This window comes from Xiphias gladius, chromosome 14 (assembly GCF_016859285.1).
Source record: "Xiphias gladius isolate SHS-SW01 ecotype Sanya breed wild chromosome 14, ASM1685928v1, whole genome shotgun sequence".
Classification (NCBI taxonomy): domain Eukaryota; kingdom Metazoa; phylum Chordata; class Actinopteri; order Istiophoriformes; family Xiphiidae; genus Xiphias; species Xiphias gladius.
This window is the reverse complement of record NC_053413.1, coordinates 2,779,835-2,789,722: the sequence shown is the minus strand read 5'-3', so window position 1 is coordinate 2,789,722 and position 9,888 is coordinate 2,779,835. Positions and strand designations below refer to the sequence as shown.

Genomic DNA, 9,888 nt, shown 5'->3' with positions numbered 1-9,888 from the left:
GGAAGGGATGGGAGAAAGTTGACCTCCGCTTTTATTGGTTGTTTGATGTTTCCAGCCGTTTTTTCTTGAGTTTACACTTGAGAGTCCAATCTTGCAAAGTTTGGTGTCAAAATGGCAACCTTTGTCTTTAGATACTGTTTCCATCCCTCATGGCCGGTACGAGTTCCTCTTTCCCTCAAGCATGGATGAGCATGCACCAAGCCCTCAACAGCTTCTTCATTTTGGGAGTCACTGGGACATGCCATGTATTTGAAGAACTGTTCAGCCATGCCTTCAAGGATATCCATTCTTTGGTGTGGTGAATGGGAAAGAACACTGCCCTTTGCTCTGAATTCTGCGTTATCGCTTTGGAGCTGAATTTGATATTAAAAGCGGGGAACAAAGAAGATTGGAGGCCAACAAGAGGTTCTTAACTCTGGAGCTGGATCTAAAATGACAGTGTCTGCACTGCCAATTGAGTGGTCAGAAGGCAAACTGTCTCTGTCAAGAGCTCAATAGCTGAGGGTGTTCAAAGAGGTCCTTCCTGGGGTCAAAGAGCAGTGGGGTGTAGCAAGTGAAGTTATTTGTGTGCTGGTGCTGCAAGGTGATGGAGTCCCTGGAATGCTGGAGCTAGTATATCACTTTCAGAGTATCCCTGTCCCTAATTTTACTGGTTGATATAAGATTGAAATATTATATCCAAAGTCATAGTCCTTGTATTGAAGCCTGAACTGCTGTTTAGGTCCAAAAACAGACCTTATCTCAAGGACAAGCTGTTCCACATATGCTGGTACCACTGACATGTGGGTAAGTCTTCTGGTATCATCTCCAGTAAAAACGATTCTCAGATGGGAACTGACTTGACTTCTTTCACTCAATGTAATTTAGAGAACAAATACAGGAAAAAAAAGTTAGGGAAAGTACTGAGCCCTTACTGCAATTTCATATTAAAACTTCAACTAATGGTTATTTTCGGTTCAGTTAATCTGAGTATTCCCATTGTGTCATTTCTACTGTAGAATTGGAGCCTAGGACTCCCTTATTACTTTGTGATGGCTGTGTATTTGGTGCAGCCTGCAGGACACATTCTCAGTGGTAAATCTTAGCTTCTAGCACTGCCTTTATTTAACATTTAAGCTAGAAACATAAAAGTGCCAAAAATAGTTCTCGTAAATGTTTTTTAAATACATTTTAGACACGAAGCACCTCTGAGCTCTAATTCTCACAGAACCAAGGTTAGCTACATCATGCCAGAAGCATAAGCCAACCCACAAGATTCCACTAGATTTTTTGTTAGGGATTTAAAATAGAAGAAGGTAAGAAACCGATACTAATATAATGCTTTACGAGTTAAGTAACTATTAAGTTTCATATATAAATCATAGAATATGGATGAAAAATAGAGTGGGGCTTTGCATGAAATCAAATGTATGTGCTTGATTATATTAAAGTGCAAATATTTCTCATTACAGTACATTTTGTATGAGGCAATTAGGAAAATTAAAGTTCACTGGATTGTGAATTAGCTGAAATTGTGTGACCACATTGTCTACTGTCAACTTTTTGTATTGTGATTTTGATTGAATTTCTAAAAAACCTCTTATACATTTAAATTATAAACCACAAAAAATGTTTGATTGATTATAGACCAAATTATAGACCTACCTTAATCAATGATATGCCTTTTAAATGTAGCCATCTGTTTCACAACTACAATGTAGTCACAAAGTGGATAAGTTGGCCAGGTCCTGTAACATCCTGTCTTGTGTCATGCATATTTCCTGCTTTATTTTTGTAAAACTTACCTCTCTTGTCATTTCAGTTCCTATCCTCATGTGTTTCCCGCCCCTCATCAGCCACACCTGTTGCCAATTACTAATTTGCCCTGATGTTCATCGTAGTCATCACTGTGTATACATACATCCCTGTTTCCCACACCTCATGTTAGATTTTCTTTGTTCCCTCCTGTGTTCACTGCTTGCTAGCATATTTTATGTAGTGTTTGCGTTTGTGGTTTTTGACTTTGCTAGTTTCCCTAGTTTATGGATTTTTGCCAGCTCCCTGCTTGCTTTGTTTGCCTTTTTTGGACTGCTTACCTGTATATGACCTTGTGGACCATCTGCAATGACTTTGTCTTTTTAAACTCAACTTTGCCTCCAGTGAGTTTCTCTGCATCTGAGTTCCTTCCGGAGTTGTTACAGGTCTTCTAGAGCAACCATTCTATTAGGAGATATAGTCCACTCATAAGCCCTGAAGCAACAATCATGATACCTCAAGCATAATATTCTTAATACAAAGCTCAAACTTTTTTTTTTTTTTTTTTTTTTAGCAGGATGTACCTCATTCATCTTGGGTATTTCTGCCAGCGGCTTGCTAAGGCATAAGTGCATGGCATAATATGAGGTTTTAGTTATATCCCCTCACTTGTATGGCAGTTCAGGATTAATTCATTAAGAGTGTTGAGACAGAAATTTATTGGAAATTAATACACCAATGCAGAGGGCAATCTCAACTGGAATAACACCCTCATATAAGTCATTAACAATGTCAGTAGGGTAATCCTGAGTAACATGAAAATAAGATAAATTCTTAGTAAAAACACACTCTTTTTACCCCACAACAGATGGTTGCATTTTCCCTTGCAAACTTAATGTGTGTGTGTGTCATGTATGTTTTTTGTTTGAAGGTTAAAATGCCCTGACTGAACAGCTTTAGGCCAAATGTCTGATCTCTCACAAAACCTGCAGAAGTAGACGCCAGAAAAGCTTTCAATAAAGCCTGCTATCACATGGGCTCCTAAATTATCTGTAATGACCGACTGGACTGTGCCTTCCACAAACTCTCCAAGGCCTGACATAAAAACCCCATGCTTCTCTTAAATAACTAAAACACGAATAAGGGGTTAAAATTTGTTCATACCCATACACCCATACACGCATACACCTTTGCATCAGTAGTCTTGCATGACACTAAAATTAAAAGGAAGCGGTTCCACAACACGCACACGTGGCTGAACAAGTACCTGAGCATTGCCTGTGCATTGATGTGGTATCAACGTGAGGCCTGACAAGAAGAGTGTTCTCCACTGTAAGTCCTCTGTGTTGGAAGCAATGTTGCAACGAAGCCAGTCCGTTGACTGGTGTCAAAGTGATGCTGCTAACTTGTGCTAAACAAAATAGCAGGTGCTAGCAGGACATGATACACAGCCAAACCTAAATTCCCCCTAAATTCTCAAGATATAAATGTCAAAACAATTATATTCATATTTGTAAAACCTAAAACAAATTTTGAATTAATATACTAAAATAACATATTCCTGCACCGTCACACAACAGATGGCAAACGATTGAACTTATTTTATAGCTTTCCCGGCACTTTCACGCACACTCAGCCACGTCCATGCATGGAGTCCATGGCCAGGGCTCAGTGTTGGCGTCGGTGACAAAATGACGTTTCCTATATTTTATGTGTACTCTGGCACATGCACCTCCTGCTTCCTCCTCTTTTGATTGGCCAGACTAGATGCTACACTGGCATATTGCTACCCTTTACTACACAGCCTCTTTATGGGATCTAGTAAAATAAAGTTTAATCAATTTATTTATTCATTTTATTCTAAGCATATTTGTTATATTTTATTATTTGAATAAATATACCGATTTTTTTTTTGATTTTTTTTTTTTTTGAGAGTAGTGGCCATTGCAATGGGAGCAAAGGAGAGGGTCAGGTGACAGGTCTATGAGGGAGGGATCAGGATTGGTGGATGGGTCAACAAAACATCAGAGACCACTGTCCATTTCCTGTTTTTCTATCAACATCATTTTTTATTTCAAAGCATGACCACCGTGTTCTGTAACCTTAACTGTGTGTTTATTACTTTAACCCTGATGATGAAGTTACCCCAACCTCAACTAAGTACTTATTTAAACCAAAACCATGATCTTTCCCTAAACCAAACCACGTGTTTTTTGTGCCTAAACCTAACAAAACCTTCACTATAGCATTGTGGTTTAATTTTTTGGACTTTTTGGTAAATCCACCACTTTTGTCCAAAATTTAATATCTCAAATATTGAATTGATTACTACGAAATGTGGCATATATGTTCATCCCAAGGGAATAAATCTTAATGACTTTGACTTTCCTTATATTTCATTACACAATGAAATGTCAGCTATTGGATGGATTGCCGTGAAATTTGTTACAGAAACTTCATCTATGGTCATGGGCTTTAGGTAGTTACTAAAAGGACAAGATCATGGATACAAGGGGCTGAAAGGAGTTTTCATCACAGGATGGAAGAAAAGATTGTGTAACATCACTACCACTTCTTGCTTATTGCTTTGGGTCCTTCAACACTCACAAGCAAGTGAGTAGCTTGCTTGTTAGCAAACACTGTGTAAATAAGCAAAATACGACAAAGGCGAAAGAGTCCCCATGGCATCAACCGGACACCCAGGAGGGAATACATATCCCATCTGGTGTGGAATATCTTGGGATGCCCCCTGGAGGAGCTGGAGAACATGAATAGGGACATCCGACTACATTGCTCAGCTTGCTGCCAACATGATCTATACCCAGAAAATGGATGGATAGAAAAAGCCAGTTGCATTGCTGTGACCTCTTAGTTTTGTCAAGTTAAATTACAAATTGGTTTTTCTACAGTGTTTACAAATAATCAGCATCTAGTGGGCACTTGGCCTTAGACCCCTAAACTACCACTGCGACCACAAAAACCTTAGGACCTCCGGGTGTGAAAACTCTCCACAAAAACTTTAATAATAATAATTGGGAAGACATGGGGGGGTGAGCTCCAGAGATTGTACATAGATTGTGCCATGGTAGGTGAGCATGCAGTAGGTTGAAGGGTTCATTTTTTAGAATTTTTGCTTTGAAACATTTGTTTGTGTGTGTGTGTGTGTGTGTGTGTGTGTGTGTGTGTGTGTGTGTGTGTGTGTGTGTGTGTGTGTGTGTGTGTGCGCCTGTTGCACTGTAAATCTGTTACCACCACAGATGGTTCCTGATGAGCAATAGGCAACACAGATTTTCCAACACCAGCCAAAATAAGTCAAGGGCATCCACACACACAAGGCACACAAGTCTCCAAACAGACACACACACACCTACAAATGATTTAAGTTCAACCCCTTTGCTACCACTGCTAAAGTTTTTATTAATGATAAATATTATATATAATTTACAACTGCTTTCGTCATTAGTTATAAGCCATTCACATGAAAACGTTTTTGGTTTCCAGATTGTAAAAAATGTTAGGTTGAAACTAGATGAGATGGTCTTATGTTCCTGTACGTAGCTGAAAGTACAGTATGCCCATGCCAAGGCCTGTCTATCATCAGTGACAATATTTGGGAAACTCAAACAGTGAGAAACTTGTTAATTTAACACTAAAGGATACTGAGAATACCGTTCTGGCAAAATTATCAATACTGAAGTTATACATGTCAATGAAATCATTTATTAAGTGTAACAGATTTCTCACTTTCTAAGAGGCCAAGAGCAAAAGGTAGTAAATTCAAAGATATATAAAGATATACAGTAGCCTACAATTGGCTTTAATGATTATTTTTCTTTAATAATTTAAAGAAAAATGTGTCATCTTACATTTTGACATTTGTTGTTGTGGTTTTTGTCACTTTAGCCACTAGAACAACAACTTAAACTACTTTAACAGACTGTTCATTTAGATAATTGAATAGTTTATTGACTAGTATGTAATGCAAATAATATGAGTGTTTGTTAGTATTGCCCCACAATGACTAAAAAGTGGCCAGGAACTGCCCACTTGATTTGATTTTAGAGCGATGAGTAAAATTCACAACCGAAATCTTTCATACATTTATTGACTGAGTGACAAAGAAACTAATCAGTATGTGATTGACAGAAGCAGTGGGTGTTGTGTTTTTCTGTTGGAGAGATGGATGGATGGACGGATGGATAGATGGATGGATGGACAGACAGTCACACTGAGAGGCTGACCTAGATTGTCTGGAGAGAGAATGAGGAGGAGAAAGAATAAAATTAATAGAGAAAGAGAAGAAACAAACAGAAAGAGAAATAAATAGATCAGGGTTTCACCACTGCTCTGTTGTCCTTCTGTGTGAAGGATCATTTGCTGTTGTCATCTCTGCTGACGTTCTCCATCTTGTCCAGAGGCTGCAGCTGTCAGCAGCTGGGAAAACCAGCGGCATCTCCTATACTTCACCAATCCTGCTGTCTGACACGATCATGCTGTATCACATGAATGTCTGCCTCAGCCATGAACTTAATGAGCATTTGCAAAGCTCCCCCAATGCATCTCTTAACAGCAACCATGCTGCAGTATAACAGCACAGGTTTGTTTCCAAACAAAGCTGTCTCTCTTTTCTTAAAACACAAAATGGTTCTTGATAAGACCCAAACCCAGCTTGTACCCAAGTCTCAAAGACCCAACTCAATTTAATCCGACTACTCTATGTATTTATTTATCTATAACTGACCTTTATTATACTGATTGTAACATACAGTATGGCACTGAAAGACACAGATGACACAGGAAGTTTCGGCAGTCTTTTTTATGCCCTGCATTCTTCTTTGTCAGAACTTGGCACCTACATTACCCACAGTGCAACTCGAATGCTGAAATATCAGCCAGACATTAGGGTGTGTTATTCCAGTAGTCTTGATCTCTAGCAGAAATGAAGAGCAGGCTAAAGAGGTCTGGTCTGTCGTGGTAGGCTGTGCCTCGCCCTCATTCCCTGTGTCTCCTACAGTTTTCCCCTCCCTTGTGTTTCTTATTTGTCCAGTTTGTCTCCTGTCCCTGTCTGTGTGTATGTGTGTGTCTGTTTGGATGTAGCTTTCCGGTTCCCTCCTGTCACCAAGTCACCAGTACACCTTTATACTGCTCGCCAGCAGTATAAAGAACCCGGTTCGATACAGTTTTCACCAGATAGTTCAGTTTGCCAAGTGGTACTAACACATGGCCAAGCTCAGGTTCATTTTACATCACTGGATCTGTTTGTTTGCCTTACCCAGCTCCACCCCTGTCTGCCTTTTCTGCTGGAAACCCTGCCACCACTGCTTGCCCTGCTCCACCGCCCTGGTTCTACTCCACAAAACTTAACCACTATAACTCTACAATAAACCTGCTTTTGAAGCATTGAACATCTCTTGTCTGAGTGCTGTTTTTGAGTCAAAATCAAAACTTCACATAACATGGTAAGCTCTCTTCTTACTAACTCAGTGGAACAGTGGTAACACTAAGAAATAACAAGTACCACAGTTTTATATATATATATTCTATATATAGATATAGATATAGATATATATAGATATCTAGATAGATAGATATAAAGTTAAAATACTATGTGACCTACCTTTATAATTACTGTTTTAGATGTGATGAGACAGCAGAGGTAGTTTAGCAGTTTTTACATTAGAGCTTCATAGATTAATAACTTCTGTTATTTTGAGAGAACAATCTCACCTTTTTTTCAGAATTCATTTACTGCATTTATTTATTTTAATGGTAAAAAAACTTTTGTGAAATTTTAACCATCAGAATTACCATATTAAAAGCCCTGTTAAACATTTCTATTATCCCCAGAATACATGAAAAATAAAACAGGGAATCTTGAAAAAAGTTTGAAAACTATTGATCTACATATCAAACAACCCATTTACAGCCTCTTAAGCCAGTTAAAGGTTGTTTGCTGCATTTTGTCTAATAATAAAAGCAAAGAGCAGTTCAGAACATCTTTACTGTTTTACACAATGGTAATCTTACTGATTTGAACTAAATCCCAAATGAATACAAATATATGCTCAGCCACTTCACTTATTTTTGATGCAACTTCCAGTAGTATCTAAATTGTGCATTATAAATGGTTCACATCAAATTATAAATAATTCATAATTCTTTGCGATCATGCATGTAGGAAAAATGCCTCTTAATTTACTGATGTTGCTTGAAAACCTATATGTATAAATTATAGGAAATTAGAGATACCCTAGTTGGCAACATTTGAACTACTTAATAATACAAATTTTGCCTGATTTGAGTATGTTAATCAGAAATATACCTATCAGCCACAACATAACAGGGACTATATGTAACTTTTCTCTGCAGCCGAATGTGGTTTCTTGCTGAGAGCAGGTGATGGTCGCTTGCTAAGATCTTCAGCCATCATTTCATTTACGAGAAAAGAGGTTAGAATATGCCCTTTGAGCAGCGCTACTTCTTCATGCTTTCATGATGGACTGAGGGCAGACAGGACACTACGGTGAAAACAAAACAGGGACAGCAAACAGCTAAACAAGAGTTAACATTGGTGTTGTTTTTCATTGCTGGAGACAGCGCTTGACAAGTAAAGGAATGAAGTTTGATGCTGAACTCGCAACGTTTCTTTTAGACTCTTAAGTAGACAGCTGTTAATGTTGACATTGGCTAGGTAGCCATAGTAAAAACTTCCATATAGCCCTTTTATAACCAGTTATGGTTCTAATGTTGTGGCTGATGGGTGTATATGCAGTAAGTTTTTAGGATAGAAGACGACGCTGATTGTAAATTAGATGAAAGATTTCATGGGAATTTAGATTGCATATGCATAATTGTAGAGCATTTTAAACGTTTTTTTTGCTTGTTTTTTGATTTTGTATTTTTTTTGTTTTTTGTTTGTTTTTTTTGTTTGTTTTACTTTCAGGCAACTGCTGGTTTCCCTTTATTTCGTTCTAAGTAAACTATCAGTGTGTATGCCTTTATTTTTTGTCAGTTTCCATTCAATGGAAATCAGTCTGCACTGTAGATAACACCATACTATGCCTTTGCAATTGGACTGATGCAACATAAAAGCAATGTGTTAATGTGTATAAATGTTGACAAAAACTGATATGCAGTCCATCATGTTGGATTTGGCCCCCAACAGATTTGGGTTTGGGCCAGAGTCTTATTATTGTAATATTTTTAATCTGCCATATTATCTATTAGTTATGATTGAAATATTGAAAGAGCTCTCCTGCTCTATTTCTAGTGATTTTCTCCTTTGTCTTTCTATCTGTTCTATCTATTCTATCTTTCTCTTTTCCTCCCTCCTGTCTGTCTGTTCTTTGTGTGACACTACCTGTCTTGTTCCAAATGTGTTCATTTGAACTGATTTTAAACTGGGTTTTACTGAAAACTGTAAAAGTGGATACTATTACAATTTTTTTTTCTTTTACATCTGAGCTTTCATTGTTAAGGTTGATTTGGCCAGGTTTGCATTCATACAGTACTACTAGTGGCTGGAGGTTTCAACATTTTATCCATTATTTTTAACTAATCATTTCAACTGTTTATCTGTTGCTTCTAGCTATCTATTTTAAGCATTATTTATATTTATACCTTACTTTAACTATTTCAACTGTTCATGCATTACTTTTAGCTAACTATTTGAACTGGTTATCCATTACTTCAAGCACACTTTAGCTAAACCTACACTGTGAATGGTGCAATGATGGATTTGCAATAGACAAGAATAATACAGTGATTTGTGTCACTAGTTAAAATGGATTCTGGTTGCACTTAATTGTAACTTAGATTCAGATCTGAGCATATTTAAAGGCAAAGTTATACATAAATACAGGTAATTCCAAAGGGCTGACCTACTTTTCTTGCCACTGCATTCAATATGTGTATCAGAGATGCTGCAATTTAAACAGACAAAAAAGGTCGTCACATGCTTGTAGGCCAAGTGCAAAGTAGTTGAGCACTCTGTACGTTTTGGAGTCAGTTTAGGGGGGGGGCATGACCTCTATCCCCAACAGCAATTATGCACTAGCCCTATAGAGTCCAAGTACCCCTGGATTGGAATCACTGAAACAGACATGAACCACTTCTTACAGCTTGTAAATGTTTAAGTCCCAGGCCGCAATGGTG

General features: G+C 37.8%; 1 long non-coding RNA gene across 1 annotated transcript; it reads left to right on the top strand.

Moving 5' to 3' along the window:
* Window positions 1–1,938: 1,938 nt before the first annotated feature.
* Window positions 1,939–7,141, top strand: LOC120799299. Its single transcript, XR_005708802.1, has 3 exons — window positions 1,939–2,138; window positions 6,150–6,331; window positions 7,011–7,141. It is a non-coding gene; the product is annotated as an uncharacterized LOC120799299 (long non-coding RNA).
* Window positions 7,142–9,888: the final 2,747 nt, after the last annotated feature.